We start from the raw sequence: 7965 nt of genomic DNA on the forward strand, positions 1-7965 counted from the left end.
AATTCACAAAGCATCCTAAGCCCTAAGAGTGCTCCGAAGGTGGAAAACCACTAGAAGTAGTGAGGAGAACTTTTAAGAAGCCTAAGAGTTTCTTAAACAGACAAGATGACGGAAAGAGAAAGAAAAGATATTCACCCTTTGTTTATCAGTGGCGCCGTGCAATGTGCGTACAATTTGTGTTTCACACCATCTCCCACTCCATCCTTTGGAAGAAAAGAAAGAAAAAAATCATCACAGCATGTATTTGCTGTCTAAATAGGAAAAAAAAGCATGAAGCAGACACAAAAGGTAAGTCCAATTAAAATGTATTAGTTTGAAAGAACATAAAAAAGGGGCAAAACATGTCACAAAACATGACATTTTGTGAGCCTTCGACAAATTATCGTGACTCTGGGTTGAGTATTAATGGCACACATGTTCTGGCATGCTAATTACGTGTGTGTGTGTGTGTGTGCGTGTGTGCGTGTGTGTGTGTGTGTGTGTGTGTGTGTGTGTGTGTGTGTGTGTGTGTGTGTGTGTGTGTGTGTGTGTGTGTGTGTGTGTGTGTGTGTGTGTGTGCGTGTCAGTGTGTGTGTGTGTGTGTGGTTTAATTACACAACCATCCAACAGTGCCGACTTGTGACCTGGCTGGCGAACTACATAATTTTCAGCATTTCTGCTGTTCCCATATGAACAGACATCATTTTCAAAACATTGCCATGTAAATTCAAAATCTTTCTGGACAAAAAAAATTAAAACGGTTGGGTTTTCACTTGAAAAAAATGTGTGACCAGGGCCTTAAAGTTTTCTAACCATGGCATTTTGACTGTTGAAGGAAAACTCCAGTACTCACAAGGATAACAAAAAATGTGAAATCCATCCAGAAAGACATTCCATCCCAACCTGATTTGAGCCTTTTTACTGGGAGAGAGTAGCACTAAACCTCTTTACAACCCAAAGGGATCCTTATCAATATCAGGTTTCATTCCTTACCTCATATAGGTTAAAAATAAGTTTTATTAGTTTTATGGTTTCTCAATTAATAATTACATCAACATCAGCATGCTTGATTTATTGTTCCATTTGTGTGACTTGCTGATAGATGTTTTGGTTGAGGTGGCAGTTTCAGTCTACATTTTTGCTGAGGTTTTCCAGGTCTGGTGATGAATATGCAGAGATGCACCGAGCTTTAAAAGTCTCCGGTGCGTCGCAGCTGCACTGAGCCTCGGGTGCTTCACTCAGGCCTCACAGTGGTGGAGCTCGTACCCACTTAATTTCAGTATGTATTTTTCAGGTGGAAACTTAGAGAGGAGCTTCAGGCCTAATGTGTTAATAAGCTCACAATGTCAGATACAGTCTGAAATAATTCAACAAGGACATTTTAGTGCAGAATGACTGCCTCTGCTTTGATATTTTAATTAAACACAGAGTAGTTTTACTTGAAAAAGTCTCCTCTTTTTAATACTTTAGGACGAGACTAGAGAAGCCACATTTTTTTTTTCATTTGGTTCTGATGTTGTATGCCAACCATGTTTTCTCTGAGGAACAAAGAAGCAGCTGGTGACTGCATAGTTAAAATCGCCATAGGTCACATGACCCCCACCACTGGGCCCCCGTAACCCCTCCTATAAGCTGCGCCACTGCACCCCCAACAGCAGGGGGATCCACCGACTCCGTCCACCTGAAGTAGCGGAACGCCCCAGAACAACTGATCCTCCAAACGGATTGGTCCAAGACACTGGCCAAAGCAGCAGGACACTGGAACGCGACGTCGTGTTATAAAATCGTGGCCTGCGAACCACCCACCCATTCTCCAAGATGAAGCCACGCTGATGAAGCGGTACAACTTCGGAAGGAGGCATAAGGAACCATGTGTTAACAACTGTTCCCGGTCGCACTTTTGCATTTCCCATTTGTCGGACCGTGTGGAGTTCACTGCAGCTCGGATTTCTCAGCTACGAGAAACCCGGCTCACTCTCTGCAGGCCTAACGAGCCGTACACAAAGCCCAGTGACGTGTTGAGATCTTCTGGATAGTTTCAAATACAAAACAGTTATTTCAAGGCACTCTGACAGACAAAATCCCAAACTCCTTTTAAGAGGAAGAAACGTGCAGAACCAGGCTCAGAACCAGACTTCCTGCTTGGAGTTGGGAGAAAGAAAAGAAGGACAGATGTGTATCGGACAGACAGATAGCAGGCAGGGATTCAAACCCTGGTTTGGGTATTCAACCCAAAGTACCAGGTACTTTCAACTCCGAGTACTTCTCTTCCAGAGACTAAAAGGTTTTCTGGAACTATTGCATTTCCTGCACAACCTGAAGTACCGGAGTCAACTCAGAAAATGGGACTGATGGTTAAAACACATTTTTCATAAACCATTATATAATATGACTCAAATAAAGACATAAAACATAAATTGATACAGGCAATGGTGTAAAAACACGGCTGTCAAGATTGACCTTTACAGGTGTATCTAAAGACCTGCTTGACTTTCTTTTTAGATTGAATGTCTTGAGGTAATGCTCTACATGGCCACTGTATCTCAACAGCCTCATATCCTGTTTACATGAGTTTCTGAGGTGAAAACCACAAACTCCAGTCATGTTTTTTTGTTGCTCATAGGATCTTTTTTTTTTTTTGAAAATGGCTTCCACAGTTCAACGTTTTCAAAATGTCCCCATCTCCATATGAACAGGAAGAACAAAATGTTTCTGAAACATGCAAACGAGAGCTGCTGTCAGTCGTTTTTATTGTGTAAGGAGTTGAGTAACAGTAACAACGACTGCTTCCAAAGTGTTTGTATTTCTCACTCTGCAAAATTTAACAGCTCTTCTCCGACAAAAGTGAATATTTCCGACCCGCGGTCCCCGACCCATGGGTCATTTGGTACCGGGCCGCACAGAAAGAATAAATAACTTACATTATTTCCGCTTTATCTCTTATTACGAGTCTGAACAATGTTTTATTTTGAAAAATGAATGAATTCGCTCCGTTATATCCGTCTATGAATCACGCTGGTCTGGGTCACGTGATACATTATCGCTGATATTAAACCCACAAGCAGCAAAACGAGTAAAAAACAGACGTCTTCGGAAAGTTTCTTTGCAAAGAGGAAAAGGCCCAGCGAGGAGACAGAAGAATAACATAAAGGTAAGTAGAAAGACATACAAGTACACAGTGGATTCATGTTTATTATCACATTTACAAAATACCAGTATTTGTGTTGGTCGTATCGTTGTATTTTGGAGTATTTATCCGCCACACCTTAAAGGCTGGTCCGTGAAAATATTTTCTGACATTAAACCTGTCCGTGGCGCATAAAAGGTTGTGGGCCGCTGCATTAGACCATCATCTGCATAAGAGGAGAACATTTGTTCCATGGTGATGCTGAGTGGACCTGTACCATGAAGAAGGATTGAGAAAAGGAATTGAGAGGTTTACTGATTGCTGGTCTCTGCGTGTGACTGCACCCCTAAAAAGGCAATAATTGACCATTGACTCGGTAGTGACAATCAGAATCAGATCACTATGGGAGATAATAGAGCTGCTTGATTATGGGAACAATTATAATCGCGATAATTTTGGACACTATTGAAATCCTGATTGTTTACACGATTATGTCTTTCAATTTGGAACAGCATTTATTGAACATGTTTAAAAAAAAGACTCTCCTGTTAAATATATGGAAATATCTTGTAATGTAGTAGTAAAAAATAAACTGTTGTACTGCACTTTGATAAATTGGTCCAAAATAAAATGGTGATGGTGTAGAGCCGGTGAACGTGAGTCAGAGGCAAGGAACTCCAAACTTTATTTTCCATTCGAACACACTTCTCAGAAACCCTTTTTTTCTCTCTCCTCTCTCCAACGGAGCTTCACACACTGTGTAACAACAAAACTACTTCCGCTCGGAAACACCGCCTCTCTACAAAATAAAGGTCCCCACCGCCTCACAGTAACTGGGTGAATTATGACCTTATGACCTTTGTTTTGTAGAGAGGCGGGGTTGCCGGCCGCTAGTATTTTGGTGTAACAGCGTGTGGCGCTGCGCTCTCATGTTGGAGAGAAAGAGAGAAAAGAAAAGAGTTACTGATAAGTGTGGATTAACGGAGAATAAAGTTTGGAGTTCCTTGCTGAAAACGCCGCCTCCGACTCCCGTTCATCGGCTCTACAACATAATCCTTTTTCCTCCATTATATGAATTTTGAGATCGTCTGGAGCCAAAATCGCGATTAAAATTCGATTAAGTGAGCAGCCCCAGGAGATAATAAACAGCACTTTGGCCCACTTGATGGGAAATTTGAGAACAAAAAAAACCCAAGACTGAACAGCCGATCGGCATAAAGTATCATGAACACTCTGCAGGAAGGAGTTTCCTTTTCACTGAAGCACTTCCAGCTCTCAGTCAGATATCAATGTGAAGCATATGTTAACCTGGACTCTTCTGATTATTCTCAGCTGCAGCCGCACTGCAATTAAGAAGAGGTCTGCTTTCAGACAACGTCAACAATTTACTTTGTCTTAGTAGCTGCTGAAACAGTAGGAACACCAACATTGATGTGGAAAAACGTTTGTTTTGAAAAAGAGAGTGTTTTTTTTTTGTTAATATGAACTGCTGAAGGTGTTTGATAAACATGTTAAGTTCATTTAGATCCCCTTCTTTATTCAGTCTGTTTACTCATGCTCAATGAAACGTGATTAACATGGATTCAAAATTAATGATATTTATTGTGATTAATCACAGCTAATCCACAGCAACCCTGAGATTAATCTGATTAAACTTTAAACATATCACAGTGGTCCGCCACCCTGAAATGTACAAACTGGATGATGTGTCCGGTCCGCTGTGCTGCTGAAGTCCCTTTAATCACTCCGGGTCACACAGATATCATCCTACCGGCATTGAAAGGATTCCAGAAGAACAGCAGCGCACATCACGCTTATAATATATTAAATACTGTTTAAATAAAACAAAAGTAGTTGTACTGAAGAATAAATTGTTCCACCGCAGCTTGTTTTTGTAAGAAGTGAGTGCCGCTGACAGACTTTTCAGCTATAAGAGGAGAAAACCTTGTAAATCTCAGTGAATAAATAAGTAAAAGGAAGCGGCGCTTTCAGTCGGAGTAACCTGCGTGTCCTACAGTGTCCCTGCAGTCAGCTTCAGTTAGCGTGAAGCCGCTTTGTGTTTGAACGGGCCCCTGGAGATGCGGTGTGGCTTCTGTGAGGTCGGTGTTGTCAGTGTCCACGTTTACGCATCCATGTTAATACCTCTGTAATTGTTGTTTGTCGCTTCTTCATTGTCATTCTGCTGTAGTTAAGCATTTTTAATTATGCCCGGGCGTCCCTCGCACTCGTCACCTCGCCTTGTTTCTTTCTTTTCTTTCATTTGTGTCCTTTTTTTCCCCTTATTCTTCTCTCTCTCTCTCTCTCTCTCTCTCTCTCTCTCTCTCTCCCTCTCTCTGTCAGCATCTTCCCCCTTTCTTCATTTACAATCTCCCACATACTCCCTCTTTCTCAAATTCCATTTCAGTGTCTTGCTTTGGCAGGACATGCTGAGCTAGTGCCAAGGCAATAATGAGAACTGTCAAGCGGCGACAAATGAACAGGTGAGAGAGGCGCAGGGAGGAAGAAAGGAAGAAAAAGAGACGGGAGAGAGAGAGAGAGAGAGAGAGAGAGAGAGAGAGAGAGAGAGAGAGAGAGAGAGAGAGAGAGAGACATGAATATGAAGTACTGGCACTGCCGTGGCTACTGACAGTCCACTCACGCATGCACAGACACATGAGTACACTTGCATGCCGGTCTCTGCGCTGACATTGCAGGGCTCCAGCCAATCCATGTTTTCATGGCTGATAAACACTAATGCTTTATATTGAGGCTGATGTTTTCTCTTAACTATTGCTCCACCTCGGAGGGAAAGAAGGAACCTCTCCACGTGGCTCTATCTTCAACAGGACACTTTTACCCTTTTCTGTTTTCCAGCTCAGCTCAAAGGTGTCTCCAGATAATTCCTCATTTACTGCAGCCAATTGTCCTTTAAAAGGAATACTTGCTCTGCAAATTATCTTCATTCTGGCAGTAATGAAGAAGTATTCTCAATCAATGCATGGAGAAAACTGCAAAGTGTTCCTACAGAATCTATCTGTCAGCGGCTGACAGTGCTGATGTATTCTCCTTGCGATACCTGCTGGTGGCAGCTGCAGCTTAATTAAGCTTCCTGCGCTCCGGCCCAGGCCGGTACCAGCGCTCCAGGTCGCCCGCAGATTGTCGTCTGGTTTAAAGAATCATCTGACATTTTGAAAAATATGCTTATTTTCTGTCCTGACGATCTCCAGATGAAGAGATCGATGCATCTCCTTTGTTCATTAAGTATGAAGCTACAGGCGGCAACAACTTTAACCTGATTTACTGAAAGGTCCGAGGGAGAAACCACAAAGAGAGCTCCTCCAAAGTTGCTGCTTTCGCTGGTTTAAAAAGACCTTCGTGGTCTTGTTTCGACACATTTGTCAGACTTTCTCCTGTGTGGACCATCGAGATCATTACTGTCAGACCTAAATAACAATTATTTTCTTTGTTTCACTAGACCTGTGTCAACACTTTTGAAACCCTTGTGCTGCTTTTGGTGTCCTTCAATGCAGACTCAAAACAATTCTGTCTGACTGAGAGTGAGACAAATTCCTGGACAATCATGGAGAGGCTGTACTGTGACTTTGTCTCTTCTTGCAAAATTATAATGTGATAAAATTGTCTTTAAACTTTCTCAAATCGCTCTCAGTCTGACTCCTGTCTTCTGTCTCCCTGAGGGTTTTTTAATAGGAAATTCTCCTGACAATTTGGTCCTTGGAGACGGGTTCCAACGTCCCTCTCAACACCAGGATCGACACTGAAACCTGTGGGTCTCATAACAATTTATGTTAAAAGCCTGGACTAAAAAGTCCAGTAATAAATCCTCTGATGCAATATAACCACACCACCACCAGGACAAGACTTTCAAATGTAGTGATTTACCTGGACTTTCTCCAGGGAACGAAACCTGTGGGAACAAGGTTAAACAACCAATAAATAAACCAACCAGGAAATAAAAAATATTAACTAGTCTGACTCTTTTATATATGTTACAAGCCAAACTCATGCGAGAGCCACTCTGAATTCAAACCATGATAATTCAAACTATAGACGCATCCTGAAAGTTCATGTTCAACTACAAAAGACTAACAGGCCTAACGCTGCTCTGGTGTCACTTCCTGTAACTTCTCACCCATTGATCTCCCCATATCTGATCACATGTTAATTTAACTTAACCTGAATCTCCCACTGTCCATAAGTAAAACGCCAAGGGTCATTTCATTCCGCAATATCAAAAACATCACAACAGCTTTAAGATCAGAATCATGTATGTCGTGACAAATGAAGATTGTCTTTCCTCAGAAATGAACCAACTTTCGGTGGCCTTGTGAGGTCCCAGAGGTTGACATACACTTGTAAAGAACATAATGTCATGGCTGTCTTGAGTTTCCAATCATTTCTACAACTCTTATTTTTCTGTGATAGAGTGACTGGAACACATACTTCGTTGTCACAAAAAAATATTCAGGAAGTTTGGTTCTTTTATGAATTTATTATGGGTCAACTGAAACTTTTGGGCTGTTTGTAGCCCCTGAACTAAAGTGTGTTTGACCACTGGTTCTGTCTGCGACTCTCTTCTTTGAAGTGCCACCAGGTCATTTCTGAAAGAAGTCGTGCAAGAAGGGTCAATTGTCCACATTTGAACCAAAACATGTTGCAATTATTCATTAAAGAAGAACTACAAACTAAAACTGAACACTAAATGCATTATAAGTTGAAGATGTAAGATGAAGTAACTTTAATCTGGTTATTGGATTGAAAATGGTAACATGTTATATTACTAATCCTAACCCTAACCCCCTCATCACCGAACAAAGTTGTCATATGGGAGTAACTCGTTTCTAATTAACCCGTTACATCAC

Source organism: Blennius ocellaris (genome assembly GCF_963422515.1).
Source record: "Blennius ocellaris genome assembly, chromosome: 9".
NCBI lineage: Eukaryota > Metazoa > Chordata > Actinopteri > Blenniiformes > Blenniidae > Blennius > Blennius ocellaris.